General features: G+C 44.4%; 1 long non-coding RNA gene across 1 annotated transcript; it reads right to left on the bottom strand.

The window, feature by feature from the left end:
- Positions 1–744: 744 nt before the first annotated feature.
- On the bottom strand, positions 745–18,789 carry LOC122462244. The gene is made up of 4 exons (XR_006284691.1): positions 18,570–18,789; positions 13,164–13,290; positions 7,765–8,020; positions 745–991 (listed from the first exon to the last, which is right to left on the bottom strand). It is a non-coding gene; the product is annotated as an uncharacterized LOC122462244 (long non-coding RNA).
- Between the last annotated feature and the right edge of the window lie 7,434 nt (positions 18,790–26,223).

Raw genomic sequence — 26,223 nt, 5'->3', positions numbered from 1 at the left:
CTGGCTTCCTAAGCACTAGAGCAGGGCTCCAGTTGTGAGCAGTTAACATGAGGACTGTAGGGTATTGGCTACTCAGGGCATCTCTACAGAGCTTTGCCTATCCAGGTCTTGAGCTCCAATCCAGCCCCACAGCCATTGCATGGCATCACTGATGAGTTGGGAAAGAGGTTAATCAGCTCAGTTCTGAATAGACCAGCATCCACATTACCAAAAAACCACACACCACAGCAGCTGGCACTAATTGGCCCCTATGGCCCATGGAGGGGACAAGGAACGAAGGGGTTGGGGAGCCTGATTTCCCTCTCACCCCCAGAGGTGGTCTTTCAAGGGAAGGAATGATTCTCACAGGTTAGGTTTGATATGTGGGATGAGCTTACACTGCTGCTCCCCTGTTTTTTGTGTAGCTACTTTTTCTACCCCTATGACATTCTGGGGTAGAATCTAGACCAGTGAGAGGTTGTGTCACCCCTGCCTCACAATCCTTTGCTGCTGTAGCTCCCACCTAGGCTGCTCAAAGATAGCCTTCCAGTATTCAGGTCACATGCTGAGGGTGTATGTATCGCTGCAGCCTGCCAGCCACACTCTGGCTTCCACCAGCCTGGGTTATCACTTCCAGTCCCAGATTTCCGCCCTAAAGTGTGGGTTCTGCACTGTCCAACTCTGTCCAGATATATTAGATCTGTTGCCCCTCTAAAGTGATCAATATACAAGAGTCTGCTACCTTTAATGAAATTACCCAAACAATTCAAACACTAGATTAGTTTTAATTAAAAAATAAATCAAGTTTATTTAACTTCCAGGAGACACTTAAAACCTAAGGCATTAATGTCAGAAATGGCTACAAGAGAAATAAAGGTACGTTTAGTACCAGGATGCATTTTAAGAAACTAGACCTGTTTGAAGGTGAAGTCCTTTCCCATGTTTCCAAAACTGTTGTGGACCAAACTCTCAGGCCAGGATCTGCTCCCAAAGTCCAACTGTTCTTTGTCTTCTTAGGTGACAATGAGAGAGAGAGAGACAAGGAGTGAGAACTTGGAATGCGTTAGCCCCTCACTTTTATAGTTCAGTCATCCTTCAAAATGCATTTTCCTGAGGGTTTCCCCTAGACATAGTTCATTCCCTCTGTGAGAATGGAGGCAAGAAGTCTGGTGGTGAAAGAGGTTCTGTGCTCTTGTTTACGAAGTTGCAGATCTGTTTGTTCCTGCTCCCTCTTTGCCAAAAAGTGGCCACTTGATAAATTGATGGGCTATCACCTGATACCTGGCTAGAGGCATCAGCTCATCCTGTCTTTCAGAAACTGGTTGACCCCCTCCCTAGATTTGTCTGGTAAACATGTGTCAGTCATGATTTCAGCATATGTTGTTATTAACTTTATATATAATACTGGTACATACATGTCACTGATATTATTGATGAGCACGATATTAGTTTTCAAATGATACCTCACAAGGCATATTTTGTACAATTACTACTACAATGGTATTTAGGGTGTGACCACAGGTGTGCTTTCTGTCAACCTCCCTGTGATAGAGTGCTGAGGCCTGACTAGTGGGTCAGCATTCTGATCACTGTAGCTGCAATTAGCTTCCCCAGTGGTGGCTGATTGTGCAATTAACTAATCAGCAGGAGAGGCTGGGGGAGGTAGGGAACCAATTAGGTCTCTCCTGGCTACCCTGATAAAAGCCAGGAAGGAAGGGTTACAAAGGAGAGGGAGGGGGACCATGAGTGTGATGGGCCAGAGGGAAAGAGCTCGCAAGGTAGGGAGACCACTGTTCCTCCTAGGGCTGTGGTAAAGAGGGACTGGTAGATGTAAGGATTAAAGGTGTTGGTGGAAGGGTTTAGAATAAAATACAGACTGAACATTAAAAGAAAGTGGGTCTGAGCAGTTTTGGGGGCATCAGCAGGTGGGGACAGGGTATTGCCCTGTCACTCCCTATCCAACTTGACTCTCATTGTGGAAGTCTTGAAAATCCTGCTTCAGCACTAGACTTGTGTGGCTTGAGCCCCTGGAGCTGTAGGGCACATGCAAGACCTCTATGGGAATACTATGCTAGACACAGAGCCAGCTCCACCATCTCTACACAGCCTAGGTGCTGGAGGAGTTCACAGCAGGGTGATGGCAAGCCAAAGGCAGGGAGGAAATGGATGGGAGGTGGTGTGACCAGGGCAAACCTGTGCTCTTGCAATGATTCAGAGGGGGCACAGAAGCCCCTCAATAAAAAAAAGTGCAAAACACTTCCCCTCCATCCCTGTCCACTTTGGCCCAGCTGCTCAGAGGTATTCAGGTGCCCACTGAAATCAATGGGAGTTAGGCACCTGAATATCTTTGAGGATCTGGGCCTTTGTCTTCAAGGCCCCTTGGAGTCCTGTTGCCTTTTCCTTCTGTTTCCCCTTGTTGGGGCAGGAGGAGTTAAACAAATCTTGCAGAGCACATGGAGAAATCCCAGGTTACTGGAGGCAGCCAAGCTATGTACTCCAGTGCAGTGCTAAAGAGGGCAAGGTGCTGACGGTCAGCAGGAGAAATCATAGACAGTCTCTCTGCTGCCTTACTTCTGGAGCTGCTTGGGTATGGATATTTATTTCCTCCCTTTGTTTATGTCTTTTCCTTTACAAAAATATATTTTTTAAAAAAGGATGAAAAGGAAGGCAGCCCTTGAGCTCTGTTCAGTTGGAAGTTAGGGGACTCAGGAGGCAAATTAGCAATAACACATTAAAACAGAAATGATCATAACATCTAGTTAAGGCTGTGAAATTGCTCCTCCGGCTCTGGTGGGAAGAGCCAGTGTTTGGGAACTTAGGAGTCTGTAGAGGAGCAAAGACTGGTATTTAGCATACAAGTAAACAGCAACAGAAATGAATATTTGAGAGGCACTTAACTGCACCAGTGTAGATAAATAAATTAGGAGCTAGAGTTTGGGAGGCCACAAGAGGGGCTGCACTTGAAATGACTGCTGCCTCCTTTTCCAACGGCAGGAAAACAGAGGCGAAACTGTTCAAAAAAGTGGGGAAGCCTCATAGATCTAGCCAGGGTATTTCACTCTGTTGTGAATTCCAATTAAGGCTTCTTTCTCTCTATCATTTCACTGTCAAGCCTGCGCAGCATCCATTGATCTGGGCTTCTGGTGTTGAGAAATAATGGCCCTGCCTTTCCTGGCTCCAGCCAGCTGCCACTGTGAGGGCAGCCTCATTACTGTGCTCACCTTGTCAGCACGCCGTGACGGCTCTGTTGCCCAGTGCCCATTTATGAAAGCCACAGATCATGAAAAAATGATTGCGTTGGGCTGACTGTTTCCTTTTGAGACCTATTGACTTATTTTCTTGGTGTCATTTACTTTAGCACACACAGTTGCCATCACATCTCTGCCCCATTGGTGATTATCCACATTCTTATGAAACAATGCTTTACACGTCTGATGCATCCTTTCAAGAGATATTCTAGAGTCAAGGGGCAGCAGAAAGTCCTGGATCCCCTTCCAACCCCCTATGCTTCACAAGCTATCCGGTCTTTATCTCCTTCTTCTCTGTGTCCTCTCCCACCCACCCCTCTCCTACCTTCACCTACTTCTGTCTCTTGCTTCTCCCATATCTTCATTCCCACAATTAGAAAGAAACTCTGAAACTCACCTTGCTTTGCTATGAGAGTCTCCCACCCCCTGCCATGTTGGGAGTGCTCCTTGCTACTCTGAGTGTGGGTCTTCCACTGAATCTAGTAATAAGTCAAATGTGCTCATATATAGCACCTTCCATCTTAAAGAAGCCCAGGACACATTCAGCACCACTGGGAAGGACAGTAACTCACTGGCACACAGCGTACCACACAACAGCAAGGGGAAAATTGTGTCTAGGAATGCCAGGGTAAACCCCTGCCTTTACGGGAAGAATCATAGAATCATAGAATATCAGGGTTGGAAGGGACCCCAGAAGGTCATCTAGTCCAACCCCCTGCTCAAAGCAGGACCAAGTCCCAGTTAAATCATCCCAGCCAGGGCTTTGTCAAGCCTGACCTTAAAAACCTGTAAGGAAGGAGATTCTACCACCTCCCTAGGTAACGCATTCCAGTGTTTCACCACCCTCTTAGTGAAAAAGTTTTTCCTAATATCCAATCTAAACCTCCCCCATTGCAACTTGAGACCATTACTCCTCGTTCTGTCATCTGCTACCATTGAGAACAGTCTAGAGCCATCCTCTTTGGAACCCCCTTTCAGGTAGTTGAAAGCAGCTATCAAATCCCCCCTCATTCTTCTCTTCTGCAGACTAAACAATCCCAGCTCCCTCAGCCTCTCTTCATAAGTCATGTGCTCTAGACCCCTAATCATTTTTGTTGCCCTTCGCTGGACTCTTTCCAATTTATCCACATCCTTCTTGTAGTGTGGGGCCCAAAACTGGACACAGTACTCCAGATGAGGCCTCACCAGTGTCGAATAGAGGGGAACGATCACGTCCCTCGATCTGCTCGCTATGCCCCTACTTATACATCCCAAAATGCCATTGGCCTTCTTGGCAACAAGGGCACACTGCTGACTCATATCCAGCTTCTCGTCCACTGTCACCCCTAGGTCCTTTTCCGCAGAACTGCTGCCTAGCCATTCGGTCCCTAGTCTGTAGCGGTGCATTGGGTTCTTCCGTCCTAAGTGCAGGACCCTGCACTTATCCTTATTGAACCTCATCAGATTTCTTTTGGCCCAATCCTCCAATTTGTCTAGGTCCTTCTGTATCCTATCCCTCCCCTCCAGCGTATCTACCACTCCTCCCAGTTTAGTATCATCCGCAAATTTGCTGAGAGTGCAATCCACACCATCCTCCAGATCATTTATGAAGATATTGAACAAAACCGGCCCCAGGACCGACCCCTGGGGCACTCCACTTGACACCGGCTGCCAACTAGACATGGAGCCATTGATCACTACCCGTTGAGCCCGACAATCTAGCCAGCTTTCTACCCACCTTATAGTGCATTCATCCAGCCCATACTTCCTTAACTTGCTGACAAGAATGCTGTGGGAGACCGTGTCAAAAGCTTTGCTAAAGTCAAGAAACAATACATCCACTGCTTTCCCTTCATCCACAGAACCAGTAATCTCATCATAAAAGGCGATTAGATTAGTCAGGCATGACCTTCCCTTGGTGAATCCATGCTGACTGTTCCTGATCACTTTCCTCTCCTCTAAGTGCTTCAGGATTGATTCTTTGAGGACTTGCTCTATGATTTTTCCAGGGACTGAGGTGAGGCTGACTGGCCTGTAGTTCCCAGGATCCTCCTTCTTCCCTTTTTTAAAGATGGGCACTACATTAGCCTTTTTCCAGTCATCCGGGACTTCCCCCGTTCGCCACGAGTTTTCAAAGATAATGGCCAAGGGCTCTGCAATCACAAGAGCCATAGTACTTTTAATAGAGGGCCTGATTCTGACTCTGTAAATCAGGAGTAACTCCAGTGAAGTCCATGGGGTGACACTGGTGTGATGAGAAGAGAATCTGGCCGTTTTTAAGGATTCATTTGAAAGATTCAGATGTGTTAAATTGCACGGAGCTCAATCTACCTACCTTGGAAAGAGGAAGGGCTGATTGGGACTTTTCTGTGCTTTCAACATGTAAAAGCAGTGAGTATGGTAACCCCAACCATGCAACTTCATGAGTCAGTCCCCCAAAACCAGGAGTCATAGGATTTTTAAGCCACTTTTAAACACTAAACAATTTGGGGAGTTCATTTGCTTTGGCAGGTTCCATGCAGGCAGTACTGTTGCAGCAGTAGAGGGACAACACTGAGGGTCCCCCAACAAAACACTATGGGCTGATCCTAAGCAGGAAACCTACAGTTCCCCTAATTACCACAGAGAGAAACAGATTAGAAAGGGTAGTAGACCTGAGGAGCTCTAATGCTGTGCTGGCCCCAGGGGCCAACCTAGGAGTTACTGTGTTTCATCTTCAAGTGTAAGAGCTTAAGCCACTATACCTAGGGGGATTTGCAACCTTTCCTTTTCTGCCAGCCCTGCCTCTGCTTCAGCTGTCCTTAAACATGCAGATAATTTTTGGAATGATTCTGCCACCTTGTCATGAGGCAGTACCTGACTTCAAGAGCATTCCCATTATTTTAATGGGGCTAATCATGGAGTTAGGTATTATTCAACCTAAGAAAGGATAGACTGCATACCCCTAGCCTTCAGTCATGAAAAATGGACCCATGTGGCTACACAGAACTCTGATTTCAGTGGGGCTCCATGCAAGAGCAAGGATGCACCCATACAGAGCAGCCTGCAGGATTGGCCTTTGGGCCCTGCTACTGCAAAGACTTACACATGCACTTTGTCTAGTCCCATTGAAATCAGTTGGAGTACTCACAGTGTGTAAAGTTAAACACATGCATTAGTCTTTGCAAGTTCAGGGCCTTGGATTGTAAACTCTAGGGCAGGGCCCTATCTTCTTAAAGCTTTTCTTTATTATAAAGCAAATTAGTAATTCATATATCAATCAGTAGATCTCAAAGGGCTTTACAAACCATGTCAGTATCACCATTCCCATTTTACAGATGGGAAAACAGGCACAGAGAGGGGAAGTGACTTATCCAAGGCTACCCAGACAGCCAGCAACAGAGACAGGAATAGAACCCAAATCTCCTGAGTCCCTGTGCTCTACCCAGTTAGGCCACACAGCTATGAATTGCTTAAAGCATTGAGGCACTATGTAAACTAAACAACCAACAATATATCTAGACATCCTTGTTAAGCAAGGGAAATGCTGGCAAATCACATTTTTAAGCATGTAAATGTCTTCCTATTCCATTAGTAAGCCAGTGTTAGCAGTATGGAAACCAGTCTGCAGTTGGTCCTTGCCAATGTCACAAATCATGTCACTGGAAGATGGCTGCTACTGCCACCATGGCTCTGGAATGCCAATGGTAATATAAAAAAACCACCACAATTTCACAAGTCATGCAGGAGACAGGTGCTTCTTATCTTTTTCTGAACCTTCTGATGGCTCCACTGAGCCAAATGTGTGGCATTTCCCTCTATTTTGAGAATCTTTCTATTCAAATTCATAGAGAAGCCTCCTACTCCCTGCAGGCCCTGCCCCACCCCCCCCAAAAAAAAAATCAAAGGCAGAAACCTTTTCTGTAGTCACAGAACTAAAAATATGCCTTTTCCCTTGCAAGTTTAGGCACATGGCATTATCTGAAAGGCCAAGTCAGCATTACTGTACACTTTATAAAAAGATGTACTGTAAGACAATGTAACATAACATGCACTGTCTGCTTGAGACTTCCAGAATTGGTGAAAATTTCCCCCTAGATTCCAAACAGTTACTGTAGGCCTGTGGAGTCTCTGTAATCCTTACAAATGTGATTGGTCAGAAACATGGTGACACCTTCTTTGATTCCTCACTACCATCATAATATTAACACTATCCTAGGATATTGTATTGTGGAAACATTAGGGGATAAGAAATGACGTGATTCCATCTTCTGCTATGAAAAACAATTGCTGAATTGTAATGGTCAATATTGCCAAACTCAGATAGGGAAAATAATTTTGAAGTGTTATTAGCTTTCTGGTTTGAGCTTTTAGGGTTTGTTTTCAAGCTTCTCAGCAGCTGTGAAGGCTTTTTTTTTTTTTAAATGAAAGCTGAAATTCTAATGTAATAACATGGCTCCGAGAGGCGGAGCCTAAAGCAAAACACTCGGTATCCTGAGAGCTGGCAACACTGATAAACCTTTTGTATTTGCCAAATAGGAGTCAAATTGTGGCTCGATGGCAGAAGATGCCTCCCTACCTTGATATCCCTTGTGAGAGACTAGGCAGAACTACAGTCCCCGCAGTCTAGTATAAAGATGCTCCCTGTTGGCTCCTCTGTGAGGCAAGACAACCCAGAATGATGCAGAGAAGATGGAACAATGACTTGAAAGGGTGTAACAGGAGGCACAACCCAGCTACAGGTCTGGGAACTCCAGGCTTTCTGCTTCTCCAAGACACAGAGTCACTCATCTTCAGCCACTGTTCTCTCCACTTCTCCAAAAGCAATGCTGTGGCTGAAAGACACAGCAGAACCCTATATTAGAAGTCCAAAGGCCCTTCTTTGTGCCCGCTCAGATAACACTTGTGTGTGTGTGTAGACAAGCCATTTTATACAAGTTGTACTGCTTTAACTACACCAGTATAGTTAAAGATACAATAGTCCTAGGGTGAACAGTTACAATTGGTATAAGCACTTTTATACTGATCTGACACCCTGTACCCCATATTCACTACTTTTATATGGTTGGGATATATTTTGTATGAAGTAAGCCTTGTGAGGTATAATCTATTGAACATCATTGTCTTGGTAAAATGTGTGTATCAACATTGTATATGGAGCTATGAGATGTTACTATATGTTTGTTACTAAAATGTTGTAATTCTGGGGAATGCCTACAGACTAACTCCTAAGAGACAAAGTACTGACCACAGGTGTTAGAAAGTTATTAACTGCTGAAGAAACTATTCGCCAGCAGGAGAGACTGTACATAAAGACTTGACATGTCAACTCTGAGACAGTTCAAACTCTACAAACACAGAAGGTGTATGTAAGAAATTTACAATTCAGCTGAAAGACATTTTGAATTTCACATACACAAGGAACTGTTTTGTCTATGCCCTGGAGGGGGATAATCCTCAAGGGGGGGGGGAAGGCGTAAGAATGGGGGGGAAACCTCATACCACACAAATTATGTCTTTCCCCCTCATCTCACAGCAGCAACAATGCTTGAAAGAACAAAAAAAGGCTTTTGGAACCAGGGGAAGGGTCTTAGCTGGAAGACTTTCCAGCTAGTATAGTCTGCTGTAAGATTTTCTGTGAGAAAAAAAAACAAAACTTGCTTTCAAGATCACTTAGTTTGGTAAAGTTTAGGAATTAGCTTGCAATTTTATCTTTTTATTTCTTTTGTAACCAATTCTGACTTATGCCTTATCACTTGTAATCAATTAAGATCTTTTTCTAGTTAATAAATTTGTTTTACTGTTTCATCTAAACCAGTGTGTTTGGGAAATCTCTAATTAGGTCAAAAGGGCTGGTCCACACTTGTTACCCTTTGTTGGAATGATGGGCTAATTATGAGCTTGTACTGTCCAGTGGACTACTGACTAGTACAAGATGCACATTTCTGGGGACTGGGACTAAGGAATATATGGGTGTCACCCTGTATCTATTAATGGATGGCAGGGAGAGCATTCATGTACTCAGCCAGAAGTGACTTTACATGCTCATGGCTGTGAGTGAGCAGAGCGTGGAGGGGTTGCTGTTCTGACAGTAAAGCAGTGTAAAAGACATCCCAGGCTGGAGAGCTAAGGGGACCACAGTGGACTAGCAGTTCAGGTGGCATCCTGGGGAATGTCACACCAGTATAGCTTATTCAAATACAGAAATGGGCATAAGCTATGATGCTGGCAGAGCAGGTGCCAGCTCATGCCAAGGTCCCAATGACTAGCTGAGCATTGACAAATACATAGCTGGACTCTGTCTGGTTTACTTTTGAGTTAATATGGATTAAACAGGTACAGCAGATGCTCATTAGTAGCAACATAGGGTGCCATTTCGCTATGTTGCTCATAAGTGGCTGTTGCTGTTATGGGGAGTGTCAACAATCCACAGTAGGGAAAATGTTCCCAGGGGAAAAGTTGCTCATAAGCAGTGGTTGCTCTTACAAGGTGTTGCTCCAAACAAGCATCCACTGTATTAGAATTACAAGGAAGTATTTAGTCTCTATTGGATGCTTGTGAGTTACAACATGCATTCATCTTACAACATGGAACACTAATATTACAAGTAACGTGATATTTAAGCAGTTGTTCTGTGAACCTCTGTGACTCTATGACTCACCATACAGGAGAGGGAAGTAAATTAGCATGGAGGTTTTTTGGTTTTTTTTTTTAAAAAAGGAGATTGTTATGACCCTCCTGAAAGAGAAGACCCATCAATACCAGCCAGGCTATGGTTGTGTTTTACAACGGGAAACACCCTACATCTGGAATGAGGAACTAGTAACAAAAGGACTAAAGACTTACTGTTTTCTGCTCTCCTCCCAAAGAAGGAGAATCATGCAAATCCATAAACCTGGGGATTTTATCTTATGGCTGGAGAATTTCTAATATAGTACCTATTTTTAAGAAAGGGGAAAAAGGTGATCCAGGAAACTATAGGCCTATTAGTTTGATCTCAATTGTATGCAAGGTCTTGGAACAAATTTTGAAAGAGAAAGTAGTTAAGGGACATAGAAATAAATGGTAATTGGGGTAAAATACAACATGGTTTTACAAAAGATAGGTCATGTCAGACCAACCTGATCTTTCTTAAAGAAAGATTTTTTAAACAAAGCAAATTCAGTACATTTAACCTACCTAGATTTCAGTAAGGCATTTGATACAGTTCCACAGGGGAAATTGTTAGCTAAATTGGAGAAGATGTGGATTGATATGAAAGCTGAAAGGTGGATAAGGAACTGGTTAAAGGGGAGACTACAGCAGGGCATACTGAAAGGTGAACTCTCATGCTAGAGGGAGGTCACTAGTGGAGTTCCTTAGGGAATCGACCTTGGGATCAATCTTATTTAACACTGTCATTCATGACTGACAAAAAGTGGGTGTGCGCTAATAAAATTTGTGGAGGACACAAATTTGGGAGGTACTGCCAATATGGAGGACTGGAATATCATACAAGATCTGGATGACCTTGAAAACTGGAATAATAGAAATGGGATGAAATTTATTAGTACAAGGTCATGCACTTAGGGACTAACAGTTTATACCAACATCCCCAAGGTTTTTATCAGGTGGAAGCGACAGAGGAGAATGATGTGCATGTATTGACTGACCATACGAGGACTATGATCCAATAACATGATGCAGTAGTTCTGGTCTCCCATGTTTAAGAAAAATGAATTCAAGCTGGAACAGGTGCAGAAAAGAGATGCTAGGATGAGCAGAGGAATGGAAAACCTACCTTTGAGAAGAGACAGAAAGTTTGGCTTCTTTAGCCTAACCAACTGAAGACTAGGGGAGATATTATTGCTGTCTATAAATAGATCAGAGGGATAAAATCAGGGAGGGAGGGAGAGAAGTTAAGCACCAATGCGGACACAACAAATGGATACAAACTGGCCATCAACAAGTTTAGGCTTGAAATTAGATGAAGGTTTCTAACCATCAGAGGAGTGAGGTTCTGGAACAGACTTCCAAGGAGAGCGGGGCTTGGGGGAGAATCTAAATGGCTTCAAGACTGAGCTTGATAAGTTTATGGGGGAGATGGTATGATGAGATTGCCTAAAATGTCATATAGCAGCTGATCTCCAACAGCCAGTGATGGGACACTAGATGGGGAGGGCTCTGAGTTACCACAGAGAATTCTTTCCTAGGTGTCTGGCCGGTGGGTCTTGCCTATATACTCAGTCTAACTGGTTGCCATATTTGGGGTCGGGAAGTAATTTTCCCCTGGGTCATGCTGGCAGAGACCCAGGGGGTGGGGGGCGGGAGGTTCACTTTCCTCTGCAGCATGGGGCAATGTTCACTTGTGATTAAATTTAAGTAAGTGGTGGATTCTCTGTAACTTGAAGTCTTTAAAGCATGATTTGAGGACTTCAGTAACCCAGCCTGAGGTTAGGGGGGTCTATTATAAGAGGGGCTGGGTGAGATTCTGATGCTTGCACAGTGCAGGATGTCAGACTAGATGATCATGATGGTCCCTTCTAGCCTTAAAGTCTGAGACTGCTCTCATCAGCTGAGCTTGCAGCTCAGAGAGCATGGCAGAAGGGGGATTAAAACCCCAGACAAAGAGAACTATGAATCTTTGTGCTGCTTGAAGCCACAAGGGGCAAGGTGTTTCTAGGCATAAGCTGCTTAGCTTGGATTAACCCCAAAGGACAAATAGAGCTTGTTGATTGTAGAAGCCTTCATTACCTTTTGAAACTTAAGACTAACTCATTTGTGTGTCTATGTTTGCTTGCTCTAACTTTCTAATGTCCTTTTCCTATTTAATAAATCTTCATACAGTTTGCTCTAGGAGTAGGTACAAGCATTGTCTTTGGTGTGAGACCTAATGCACAAGTGACCTGGGGTAAGCAACTGGTCCTTTGTGATTAGGAGTAACCTGAATATTGCTGTGATTCTTGGTGTAAGGGGCCATCCATTACAGAGATATGCTCACGTGAGTGGCAAGACAGACTGGAGTACCCAGCAGGACTGTCTCTGACTCAGTGTTAAGGCTCTTAAAGGAGTTTGCATTTGATGCAGTTGGCTGGTGAAATACAAGTTGAGAACTCAACCAGTTTGGGGCTTGTGCCCTGTTTAAACAAGCTGCCCTGAAGTTGGTACACTCAGTTCTGCATCACCATTGGGATTATCGCATAAGCTATACCAGTAAAAGTGCATCCACTTTAGGCATTGTACTAGTAGAATGATTTTGGTTTTAAAAAAATCTAGTAGTCACACCCCAAACTAATAGTTATAATAGTTCAAAAGTGTGTAGACTAGGTCTCAGACTGCAACCAATAAAATAGCTTTTACTTACAATTTTTAAAACGCATCTCACTTCTTTCCCCATTTAATATAATTACCCACACATGCCCATAAAGTTAATAGAGTTTCATGTGATCTGAATCTTCCAAATCATTCTCAACTGTGCCAGGGTTAGAAGGGCCAACCATTTTACTAGGCCATCAAATTCCCACCTGTTTTGAACTAATTAGAATTAGATGGGGAAACCTGGGGATTTTAGATATCTTTAAATTAAAGAGTCACTACATTATCAGTAAATAATTAAAAAATAAATAAAAGTCCCAGCAACAGCTGTTGGCCAGTATTAATGGGAAGAATTGTGTGAGCTGCGGCTACAGAGAGAACCAAATAGCCACCAGAGGGAGCTCCAGTTAACAAGCGAACTCTTTTCCCTCAGCATTGTACTGACATCACTGAGGACGTCAGTCACATACACCAAGAAATGACCAAAACAAGGGCTACTTTCTGCTCTCAGCTCTACGGGTGCAAATTCAGTGTAATCCCATTGTCATCAATGGGTTCACTGCAGATTTAAGTCAGTGAGAGATCTGAATTTGGCCCTCTGAGCCATTTAATTTAAGCTCCATTAGCAACACAGGAGATTACATTTAAATCAGGGTTTACCAAATAGAAAAATATAACTTATACCTCCAGGCAAAGCCCATTGCATTCCTAGGGATCTGTCATCATCATCACCACCACACTATTGTGGGTTTTACTTCTGGTAGCACGTGGGATGAGTTTCCTTTCCAATGTACCATTGGCCCACAATGTTCTGTTAAAGTAAAGTGAATAGATTTACACCAACAGAGAATTTGGTCCACTATATCCATGGCTAGGAGTATAGCAGGAACAAAAAGGGGACATCCAGTAACCTATGTGTTCAGCTTTCCCAAGGAATAATGGCAGTGGTGAAGATTGTCGTGTGATGAGTGGAATTGGAGAAGAATCATCAGGAGAGAAGCTAGAGAAATAGGGGCTCCGTATTCAAGCTGGGGTAGGGGCTGCTTGCACTCAAACTCTGGAGCCTCCTCATGTACCACTGGTCACTCAGCAGGCCTAATAAAGATCACTTTCCTACAATTCTGCCTGCCTGATCTATTACTGATATGCAATATCAATGATGCATTTTCTGAGGCACTTATCCCATACTAACCAGATGCAATTTACAAATGTGCATCTCCACAAATAGCTCTTCCCTCATTGGGTTCAATGATAGTCTGACTCTAAGAGGTAAGTGGGGAATAACCCTGTTATTAAAGCGGCTTGCAAATTCTCCAATGGAATGTTGCAAGTTGCTGAAATCTAAACATTTCATTGAGACTGTCTGATCTCAAGGACCTTGCCATGGAAAATATGTGGGTTTCAAAATCTGCCTGGTTGCCACAGGAAACTGGTCTGGTTTCTGGCTAGCTTGCCCATCTGTCTCCTCAGCAGCTTGTGCTTCCAGGCTTTGGCTCCTGGAGCTGACTGGAAGCCAAGAGCCTGGCAGCCCTGAGATTCTCCAGTCCCAGGCTCTTAAGCTCTCAGCTTTGCAAAGTGTTGTGGGATGCTTGACATGGATGAACATAATACATTCAGTTAACTTCCCAACACCACTTTCTATTAATGCCATTCACATAATACCTATTAACATGGTATATACTATGCTGAGAGTGAAACAGCACAGCTCTACCTATTATGATACAATAGAACCAAACAACTGAAAAATACTAACTCCCCAATTCTCTCAGTAGGGGCAGACCTTAAGATGTCTGTTTTCAGGAGCATAAAATTCACACACACACAAAAAAACAGAAGCAGCAGCAACTACTTTCAGGCCCTATATTCTTCCCAAACAACTAACAGTCACTGGCAGAGTACAAGGAATATTAGTTGTTGAAGTTACACATAAGACAGGAACCATGGGCTGTCTATTTAGTGACAGGTCTCTTTCATTATATATGATTAAGCTATGAGTATCTATTGCTGTCACCATCCTGTTAATATAAATGTATAATTAGTATAGCTTAATCATGGCTCCTCTATACCAGTTAACAGCAACAGTTTCAGTATGTCCAGAGAATGTTTTACACTAATTACTGAAAAGCTACCTTTGTATGTAAATCAGGAGGATCAGAACTCAATATGTGCAACCCAAGTTGTCAAGGTTCCTTCCCCACTCTGAACTCTAGGGTACAGATGTGGGGACCTGCATGAAAGACCCCCTAAGCTTATTCTTACCAGCTTAGGTTAAAAACTGCCACCAAAGTGTTACACAAAGAACAGGGGAAGTGCCCACTTGGAAACGTCTCCCCCCCCCCACCCAAGCACTACACCCCCTTTCCTGGGGAAGGCTTGATAAAAATCCTCTCCAATTTGCATAAGCGAACACAGACCCAAACCCTTGGATCTTAAGAACAATGAAAAAGGAATCAAGTTCTTAAAAGAAGAATTTTAATTAAAAGAAAAAGTAAAAGAATCACCTCTGTAAAATCAGGACGGTAAATACCTTACAGGATAATCAGATTCAAAACAGAGAATCCCTCTAGGCAAAAGCTTAAGTTACAAAAAGCAAAAACAGGAATATACATTCCATTCAGCACAACTTATTTTATCAGCCATTTAAACAAAACAGAATCTAACACATAACTAGATTGCTTACTGACTTTTTACAGGAGCTCCGGATTTGCATTCCTGCTCTGGTCCCAGCAAAAGCATCACACAGACAGAGGACCCTTTGTTCTCCCACCCTCCAGCTTTGAAAGTATCTTGTCTCCTCACTGGTCATTTTGGTCAGGTGCCAGCAAGGTTATCTTAGCTTCTTAACCCTTTACAGGTGAAAGGGTTTCTCCTCTGGCCAGGAGGGATTTAAAAGGTGTTTACCCTTCCCTTTATATTTATGACACAAGTAAACCGTAAACCCTAGAGATTTGCTTCGTTTGAAAGATGTTATCAGCTGTATAATGCAAAAGTGTTTGGTAATGGGTGTTCCATTAGCCAGTCTTTAATATATCCAGGAAAAATGTCATTTTGCATTACTCCATTCAAAACAATGAATATACGACTTCAATAAAAAGACATCTGAAACAAAAACCACGCCATTATTTTTATAATTCAGCCCATTCCGATAACCATGAGAAAACTGCTTCCACAGATTACTAAAGAATTCTAGCCTGGTCAGAAGCGCATCTTACATGAAGCTGATCTCCCCAAATCCTCTCAGAGACAGCAGCCATGAATACCAATCATTTAGCAACAGCCCGAGTTACCTCTCTCGCCATGAATATTTCAATAATACAAAGACGGAGACATAATGAAGCATTTGAAGAGACTGGGTTTTAACACAGCGCGGAAGGTAAAAGTCTATATGGAATTAAAATGTTAATCAGACTCAACACAATTGAAATATTAGAGGTGTGGGGACAGGAAAAACTCAGAAATTTCCTTCATACATTTGGCCTATGAACAGTGTTCCATTTGCTTTCACATCCTGAAAAGGAAAATTTCTCTACCTTCAGATTTCACAGCATGCTCCTCTGGAACAGCTTTTCATTCCATTTTGGTTTATCTTAAATACTATGGTGGGTTCTACAGAAAAAATGTTAAGTACATTCTTAAATCCTATTAACTCCAGTAGGACTTAAGCACCTTGCTTAAAAAGTTAAACATATGCTTAGCGCTTAACCTGAATCTAGGCCTAAACATGCAGTATTTTTGCCTCTTCAGATATTCTCTGCTAAGGAAAAAAGAATAGTGTACATTTAGGCCCAGATTCAGGAAGGGCGCTTAAGTATATGCCTAACTTTAAGCACATGCTTAGTCCTATTGAAGTCAATAGGACTTGAGAATCCACTATCCTGGAAGGCAAAGCCTAGAACAATCCCAGCCCTGGTCTGAGTGGGAAGCGTAGTGACTCAATTACTTGGCAAAGCCCACTCAGAGAATTTGGCAGACACAAACTAAAATTTTGGCCATGTCTCCTGGTGTCACCCACAGTCTGACATTCTCCGTGCGTGCCATGGTACACACCAATCCTGAACCTTCACCCAAGATCCAATGAGAACTGGGTGAGCTTCCCTTGCAGTGGTTCTTAACCTGTGGCCCAGTCAGCACACAGCTGTGGCCTATGTGACATTCTCAGGGCTGTAACTAGGGTAGGGCAAGAGGGGCACCTGCCCCAGGTGCAGAGTCAGTGGGGGTGCACACAAAAATGGGATTGTGCAGGATCAGGCCCAGCATCACCCCCAAGGCAGGATTGGACCCAGTGGCATCAGCCCTCTACTCCCCAGCAGGATTGGGCCCAGCAACATCAGCAGGAGACCAGGGTGGTCAGCACCCACCCACCCTGCAGAACTGTGGGTCCAGTGACCCCAGGTGGAGCATGCTCCCCAGCACTAGGACCACAGTGGCTGGCAGTCAGGGCAGACTGTAATGCTCAGCTATGGGCAGCCAAAGTAGGAGACCAGCAAGTGTGGAGAGGGAATACAGGGGGCTAAGGCCACGGGGGGGGGGGTTCAACCAGTGGATGGGGTACACACTCTAGGTGCGGGGGGGATTGGTGGCAGTCCCTGGATTGGGGGCTAGATACTGGGGCACAGTCCCTGGATGGAAGGCTGGTGCTGGGGGATGGGACAGTCCCTCAGTGGGTGGTGGAGTGGGCAGTCACTGGGTGGATGACTGGACGCTCGAGAGGACAGTCCCTTGCGGGAACCGTGCTGCCTTGGACAGGGCAGCTTGTTTCTCCAGGGTAGGCACATGTGCCAGGGCAGTAGTGGGGGCTCTGGATATTGGGGGGGGGGCTAGTCCCAGGGGGCAGAGGTGATGGACAGGCATTCCCTGGCTGGAGAGGCAGCCTGGGGAGCAGTCCGTGGGTGAGGGGCAGTACCCCCCACTGGGCCAGGCTCCCCAACCTTGCAGGCAGGCTCCACAGCTGCATTCTCCAGGCGCTCAGCCCAGCCACAGCAGCACACAGGAGATGGTGGCAATACACCATGCCACTCTTGCAACAAATTGAAGTTAACCATTACTGTACTGGCTTATTTTGCTAAAATAAAATGCTCTTGGTAGACATTTGCCCGTGTTGAAATGAAAGGCACTATATCAATCTGGATCATATTGCTGTCATATAATAAATATGAAACCTTATTTTTTTCTGTCAATGTACAGGTACATATTGTGTGAACGTGGCCCACATAACACACACAGAGCTGCATATGTGGCCCATAGTGGTACACAGGTCGAGAACCACTCCTCCATTGTGTTGTAACAAGCAGTACAACTTCCACCTCCCTGTATGGGTGGCTAGCTCCCAGAACAGTGATCCCCTCACCCAATGAGCTTCATTCCCCTTGCCATCTCATCCTCATTCGTCTTTCCTTCCATTAACATTAGATGCTTATGATTAGGCTACTGGAAGCTTTTGTACTCCATATAAAAACTTGGACAATGCTATTAAAAATGTTAAGACTTCCTCATGCCACTTGTTACTGTCCATGCATAACAGAGTTTGGCCCTCAAGTTGGGAATCCTCTACATTGGCACCAGCATTAACTTGTTGAATTTCAGTCTCTCTGGCTGCTGCCAAGAATGCTTTGTTCAGCTGGGCATATTTCTTTCCCCCTTGTGGCAGGGTAGGTACACCCCATCACAGGGTGTCAGGTCACATGTGGTCAAAGAGAAGGGGAAAGGCTATATGGCAGACAGTTAGTTCTTATGCTGAGGCCCCTTAATAGAAACATGTTAGTATGGCCTAGTGGCCAGCATCCATAAGGTCACCCTTCCACACAGGGCAGCATGGCCTACTGGTCAGAGTCAATAAAGCAGCCCTTCCAGTCAGGGCAGCATGGTCTAATGGCCAGAATCAATGAAGTCTCCCCACTCTGTGAATGGTGTGCTCTATTGGCCCATTGGGGAAGTGGGGCACTACTCAGGCATTAGTGGCATCTAGGGTCAGGGGGACTCAGGCCCTCTCAGCTCCTCCAAGTCCCAGCCCAGGCAGTGGTGGGGGGTGCTCACCACCGAGTCAGTGGGGATCCTCCCAAAACACACTGACTGGTTCCCTGGTTCACTCACCAGAGAAGAGTCTAAGTCCCCTGGGCAGCTTCCTACCCTTTCTCCCTCTGCGATGCTCCAGGGTTCCCCCAGGTGGCACAGGTCTTGCTGGCACGGTCTCTTCGCCAGGCCCACGGGGCAGCCTGGAGTCTGTCCGGAATGCTGTGTGCCGTGGCTCTGTAGTCAGAGCCTGTAGCAGCTCCCTAGCAAGAGTCTGCATCCTCCCCCTTCAGCAGCCTGCCTGGAGTGAGTTGGGCTGTTTCCTTTTATACTCTACCTCCAGGCTGAGCATGCCCAATAGAGCCAGAGGGGTGGGGCTTCCTAAGCCTGCAAAGCAAAGCTAACCCTTCTGGGGCTAGTGCAGGGTACATATATCCCGTCACACCCTTTGATGTGTATCGGTTGTGTCTTCATAAACAAGAGAAGTAAAATGTGTCCAGAGCTCCAGAACGAGTTTAAAGGAGACATTCACGAAGCCTTGCTTGCAAGTCTTCATGTACTGCACAAAGGAAGGACAACTCTGTTGCAGGTTATTACAGTTGGTGCCAGCTCCCCCTCTCCATCGCAGAGCTACCTATGGGCTAACCAGAATGATTCACATTCACCCTCATTCAGCTTCTGACAGCAAGGAAGCAGATAGACATATCTGCAGGCTGCGGTTCTCTTACCTATAAACTAAGGAGCTGAGTTAAAGCACAGCTTTTTTCTCTCCATTTCCTCTAACAGCTACTTATGTTTATGGGTCTCTTGGCTTTTCTACACTAACTCTAGATCCCTTGAAACTTAAACCTGCCCTTTTGTAGCCCAGCAAATACTTCTGATGATGTTTCCATTTAGTGCCTAGGTATGGTAATGAATGGGGTAAACAGCAGGAGATAAATCCTATGCGGGCGTTCGCTGGAATAGTCTGAAGAAGAAAATGAAAACCCCATGTATGTTGCCTTATAAGCTAAAAAACCCTGTAGCCCTCTCTATCATTTTTTAAATTCATATATTAATAAATAGATTTTAAATTGCAGACACATTATGTAGTTAATAAATCTAAATCACAGTGTTAACCATAGGATCTGGGTAACATAAAACACAAGACGCTCATATCCTATAAATACTAATTTCATGTGCTTAAACCAGGTAGTGGCTGAGTATTTACATGGAGCTAAATTTTGCCCAGAGAAGTAGAGCTGGCCATGTTGTGAAAAATTTCAAGGTTTCAAATTTTGTTCCACATAGGAATGAAACCAAGATCTTTTGAAACGTTTCATGAAAACACATGAGAGCAAGAGAGATTTCCTGGAATAGCCAATAGCCCAGTAGTTAGGGTACTCTCCTTGGATGGGGAAGAGCCAGGATCAAGTCCATACTTATCATAGGTCTCCCAAATCACAGGTGAGCACCCTAACCAATTGGCCGCGCTGGGGTGGGAGTCTCTCTGTCTCTAGAACAGTGGTTTTCAAACTGCAGGTCAGGATCCAGTACTGGGTCGTGGAATGTAAGGCACAGGGTCATGGCGGCTCTGGTCTGAACTGAAAAATTCCTGACCAGTTCTACTTGGAAGCCTTTATATAGCAGTTTCCGTTAATGTCAGTGTGAGCCCACACATGCATTCATGGGCTTAAGTTGGCATTAGGTAAGTATTGCACCATTACATGGTCAATTACTTCTGTCTTCTAAGGCACAGTGCAAATTGGACGTAAATTATTAATATTACTTGGATCTTGCCTTCAAAGCATTTTACTAACATTAATTAATTCTTACATCCCTCTGAGGTAGGTGGCTGCGTTATTACCTATGGTCTTTACAAAAGGGGAAATGAAGATAAAGAAGTGATGTGACTTGCCTAAGGCTGTGGGTTGAGTCTCAGTGGCAAAGCCACACATGTAGAACTCAAGAGCTCTCTGTTCCTATGGTGCTGAGCAACAGTAGACCACTTGACCTAAGCAGTAGGCTTCTTTCTACTAGATTTATTATAACTACAGTGCACTGGCTCACCTCCTCCCACAATAAAACCCATGAGAGGGTGTTCTGGGGGAGGAAATCTCCACGAGAATCCCTTCATGCCCACAAATCTGGATGATCCCCAAAGATTAGCAGGGACCTGGATCATCCAAACGGAAGCCCTATGCCTCTGGATTGGCCCTGGTCTCCCACACCGTCCATGACAGTGCAGCTCCATTGGAACTGTGCTACTAAGGTCTCCCCTTGGCTGTAGCTTCTCCTTTGGCCCATGTTGGGGTGGGGACAGCCTCCATGGAAAATATAACTGAGGCTCAGGCTGGGTAATTTCCACAGGATTAGAAGGGAAATGGTACGCTAGCCTGCCCAGTCTCCGCCCCTTCCTTCAGTGTGGATGCCAGACCTCTAAAGCACTCACAATGATCTGCAAAAGCTTGTGATTACTATATAACTATCCAGTTAGTTTGCTAATTAGTTAACGTTTCAGACTGACTGCAGACTCAGGCAGACATCACTGCGTTGAGTTCACATAGTGAAGGTGCTTTTTGCAAACTCAATGGCTAAATGTATAGGAATGTAGTGAGCCCCTATTTTTACTATTAGATCAAACACTGAATAGTAGCTATCAGCATTCAGGCTCTGATTCCTGGATTCGGGGCAGCAGAGAGAAAAAGGCGCTCTCCTCCTTACAGGAGAAACAATCAAATTTACATCTGTTTGGGGGGAAGGGCTGGCAGCCAGAAGCCAGCATACTAAGTCAACGCCCTGTGAGGGGGACAAGGAAATGTATATCTTTTGAGCTGTGAGTTTGTTTTTTTGCTTAAAGGAACTGCTCCGGTCCACCCTGATTCTCACTTTGCAAATATTGTAAAAATAAGCTAAAGCAAAAGAACTAAAATCTTCAGGAGTAAGACTGATTTACTCCAGGCCCCCACCACAAGAAGGAGAAATGCTGAGTCAGGAAAGGAATTGCCTTGCTACAAGAATACATGCACACACATGCTCAAAATAAAATTCAACCGACAACTCCCTCTCTTCTACCCTTGGTTCACAAAGGGACCCACAGGTACAACCTGACGCCACACAGCCCTTACTTGTGTGAGTAATGCCACTGAGATCAGCTGGACTGCTCAGCCCAATAAGGGCTACAGTCCTAGGTCCCTGGTGGGCCAGTGAAGGTTGTTCCAAATGCAGGCAAAGTACAAAGTTGCAAAGTGGCTGTGGGATCTGCTCTGAAAGCCCCCCCCCCATACCACCATATTACTATTGTAATATTACATATTACACAGTGAAATATATTACACCATCCGTCCCGGTCCCTTATAGGCTTAGTCCTTTCCTGGACATAATGAATATCAAGGCTTCCAGTTCCTCTGAATATGAAGCAGCTTTTGTCAGTAGCTGTTACAAAAAAAGAGCTCAAACTATTTAAGCAACATAGCCAGGGCGTTAGGATGTGGCCTCCTCTTCTAGCCAAGCTAGTTCACATACCAGTGTACCCCATTAAAGGCTAGGTCTTGGGGCTAGGGAAATCAATGGAAGTTAGGCACCTAAATACCTTTCAGGCTCTGGACCTGTGTGCTCCCAGTTCATGTGCCTCAGTCTCTTACTTCTTTTTGCAGTGCAATACCAGCCCACATGCTGGGCAGCAAATGAAGATTATACTGATTCACGTCTCGGCAATTTATCTTTTGCTCGTTTGTTTGAGACTGAGAGACAAAATCGCTGTCTGGCTTTTCATACATCTGGTGTTATTAAATTGGAGGTGATTCTGAGGGATGGCTACACTGATTCAGAGAGCTTTTTACATAGCCTCAGTTTCAATGCTGAATGACGTCTATCTTTCTCTTCCATCCCTTCTGTGAGAAACAAAGACTAATTAGGGGGAGCTGATCAGGCTTTTAGGTTGGCCGGTTGATATCCAGCCAGGTCCTCACAGACTCTGGACCCACATAGCTTATTGAAAGGAATGTGACTTAGAATGTGACTTTTGTAAGTTTTATTACACCTATCATACAAACAAAAATAACACCAAGAAAACAACATAAAAGCTTAGATTCTATCAATAATACTAAACTATGAACAAAGCAATACAACCCAGATGGTGGACGAAGGCACCTGGAAGACAAGGGAATTAGCAACCTAAGTTCACCAGTGGAGGGAAGCAAGGAGGTAGGGTTGTGAGTTGGTTTTTGGTTCTTTTGTTTCCTTAACTTACAGGTACTCTACAAGGAAGAACCCACCCTGGGAGGAAAACAGCCAGCTCTTCCTCTGCCTGCACCTGTAGGGGCTCCCACCAGACAGGCATCCTGACCCTGGTGGCTTCAACCCAGGCCCTGCTCTTGACTTGCTGGGAATGTGGCCTGCATATCCCTGCCAATGAAAGCCAGGTAGGGGGAATCACCAGGTATAGAGGTGTCTGTCAGTGGAGTCCCTCAGGAAGCAGGTAAAAGAGATGCAGGAGGAGGGGACTTATCTGTGTAGCAACCGGGAACGTGAGGACTTCATTGACAGGATTCACATGGAGACATATGGGATGGAGGATGCTAGCTGACTACAGATAACTACAGCAGCACCAGAGGAGGAAGGATAACTGGCTGCTCTGTGAGGAGGCGACTAGCTACTGGCCACCTCAGACAGTACACAGTGCTCTACCCTCCACCCAGGCCACCTGTCCATCGACGTGAAGAATCGGTATGCTGTTCAGGCAACAGGAGTGAGGAGCAGACCCCAGTAGATGAAGAGGGGAGCCATTTGCCCCCAAGGCTGGGAGGCTCCTGGCCACTACACCCAAGAGGAGGAGACAGAATAAGGGTTGTCAGGGACTCCTTTCTGAGGGAAATTGGGGCCTCCATCTGCAAACCTGACATGATGTCCTGGGAGGTGTTCTCCCTGCTGGGAGTCTGAGACATTACAGAAAGGTTGCCGAGGCTCATCTGTCCCTCTGATCACTACCCCGTACTGGCCATCCACGTGGGCACTAATGATGCTGCCAGGTCTGACCCTGAGCAGATCAGCAGTGACTATAGGGCTCTGGGAGCTAAGGCAAAGGGGGTCAGGGTACAGGTTGTGTTCCTGTCCATCCTTCCAGTTGAAGGTAAGGGCCCAGGCAGGGACATGCATATCCTGGAGATGAATGCATGGCTGCACTGACGGTGTTAGCGAGAGGGCTTCATCTTCCTCAACCATGGAGTGCTGTTCTGGGATAGTCTGATGGGAAGAGATGGGGACCACCTGACCAAGAAAGGGAAGAGCATCTTCACACACCGATTTGCCAACCTAGTGAGGAAAGCTTTATACTAGGTTCAATGGCGGCAGCTGTCAAAAGCCCACAGATACACAATAAAAAGTGAAAATAATAGAGGGTTAGATGTGGGAAAATTGCAGTAGGGTCATAGGAACAACAAGTGGGTAGTCAGTGAGGGAATCTGCTCAGCATCTTTGATGTCTATACACAAATGTAAGGAGTATGGGGAATAAACAGGAAGAACTGGAAGTATTGGTACGTAAGCTAAATTATTACTTAACTGGCATCACAGAGACTTCGTGGGACAAGTCTCAGGCCTGGAATATTAGTATAGAAGGGTCTATCTTGTTAAGAAAAGACAGGAAGGGTAAAAAGGGAGAAGGTGTTACATTATACATCAAGAATATATGCATGTGTTCTGTGGTCCAGAAGGAGGTGGGAGGCAGACGAGTTGAGAGTCTCTGGGTAAAAAATAAGAGTGATGTCACGGTAGGGGTCTACTAGAGACCACCAAATCAAAAAGAGGTTTTGGATGAGACATTTCTAGAACAAATAACAGAAATATCCAAAACACAAGACCTGATAATAATGGAAGACTAACTACCCAGACACCTTTTGGAACAGTAATACAGCAATACCATAAAGTTCTTGGAATGTAGTGGGTACATTTTTTGTTTCAGAAGGTGGAAGAGGTAACTAGGGGGACAGCCATTTTAGACTTACCCTGACCAACAGGAAGGAATTGCAAATCTGAAGGTGGAAGGCAATTTGGGTGAAAGTGATCATGAAATGATAAGATTTCATGATTCTAATGAAAGGAGGGAGTGAGAGCAGCAGGTCAATGGACTTAAAAAAATTAGATTTTAACAAATGCATAGAAGTGGTAGGTAAGGTCCAATAGGAAGAAAATCTAAGGGAAAAGGCGTTCAGGAGACCTGTCAGATTCCCAAGGAGACAATATTCAAGGCACGACTGCAAAGTATCCTAATGCAAAGGAAAGCTAGGAAAAAGCTTTATACTTATAAAAAGTAATAGGCAAATATGGCTCCATCAGTAGCTATTTAATGCAGCTGTGAAAAAAGCTAATATTCTGGGGGTGTATTAATAGGAAGAGCTCATATGTAAGACATGAGAGGTAATTGTCCCACTCTGCTTGGCACTGGAATACTAACTCCAATTCTGGGCACTACGCTTTAGGAAAGATGTGGACAAATTGCAGAACAATAAAAAAAGGTTTAGAAAACTTGACCTATGAAGAAACGTTCCAAAAATGTGGGTTTATTTAGTCTTGAGAAAAGACAACTGAGGGGGAATCTGATAATAGTCTTCAAATATGTTAGGGGCTGTTATAAAAAGGATGATGATCAATTGTTCTCCATGTGCACTGAAGAGAATACAAGAAGTAATGGGCTTAATCTGCAGCAGGTGAAATTTAGGTTAAATAATAGGAAAAACTTTCTAACTGTAAGGGTAGTTAAACTCTGAAGCGGGCTTCCAAAGGAGGTTTGTGGAATCCCCATCACTGGAGGTTTTTAAGAACAGGTTGAACAAACACCTGTCAGGGATGATCTAGGTCTACTTGGTCCTGCCATAGTACAGGGGACTGGACTTGATGACTTCTCAAGGTCTCTTCTAGCCCTACTTTTCTGTGATTCTATAATTCTATGATCTAATCAAAATCAAGTCAACAAATTAGCATCGATATTGGATTTGAATAAATGAATTAGTTAAATCATCAGATTAACGCAACTAATAATTAATCCTTATAAATCATAAAGTATCTAAGAGTGTGGCTGTCCATTTGGGTATAAACCCCAACTAATGTGTTTTATCCAAGTCAGTCTGATTTGTAACTTGAAGCTGGTTAAATATTTTTATACCAAAACCAAATTACTATTATGTCTGAACCACAACTCAGATTCCACCTTAGATTTCAATTCTTGTGTAGTGGCTACTAACCCTTTCCTCTGCTCCCCCAATAGCAATATTACAATATAGGCCTTGAAATCCTAAGCAGGTTTGACAACTCTTGTGTAGCAGTTTACAGCTGACAGCTTTACGTTTCTTAGGATCTGAAACACAGAACACACTTTAATGAGTATGTTTATGAGAAATATTCAGGGCTGTTTAAACCTGGGAAACTTCCTTTCCTGGAGCCTTCCCCACGAGGACTCTATAGGTATGTCTACACTGCAGCTAGAAGATGTGACTCCCATCAAGCTAGCATGCTAAAAATAGCAGTGTGGGCTTTGTAAGTTGCAGACACTACCAGCGAGGACAAGGAAATGCTATAAGGGCACCTTAGTAAGGTATGAAGGTCCTGTCTGAGCACCAGCAGTAGAGGGCTATGGAAAGATTTTTTTTCAAATGCTCAACACCCACAACTGACTCAGCTCACATGCAGGTGTAAAGAGTCAGATAATTGAGCAGGTATTTAAGCAAGACTTGGAGCTGAAGATCCAATCAGGAAAGTCA

Source organism: Chelonia mydas, chromosome 1 (assembly GCF_015237465.2).
Source record: "Chelonia mydas isolate rCheMyd1 chromosome 1, rCheMyd1.pri.v2, whole genome shotgun sequence".
NCBI classification, from domain to species: Eukaryota; Metazoa; Chordata; order Testudines; family Cheloniidae; genus Chelonia; species Chelonia mydas.
Note: the sequence above shows the minus strand (reverse complement) of the source record. Positions and strands in the feature narration are given on the sequence as shown.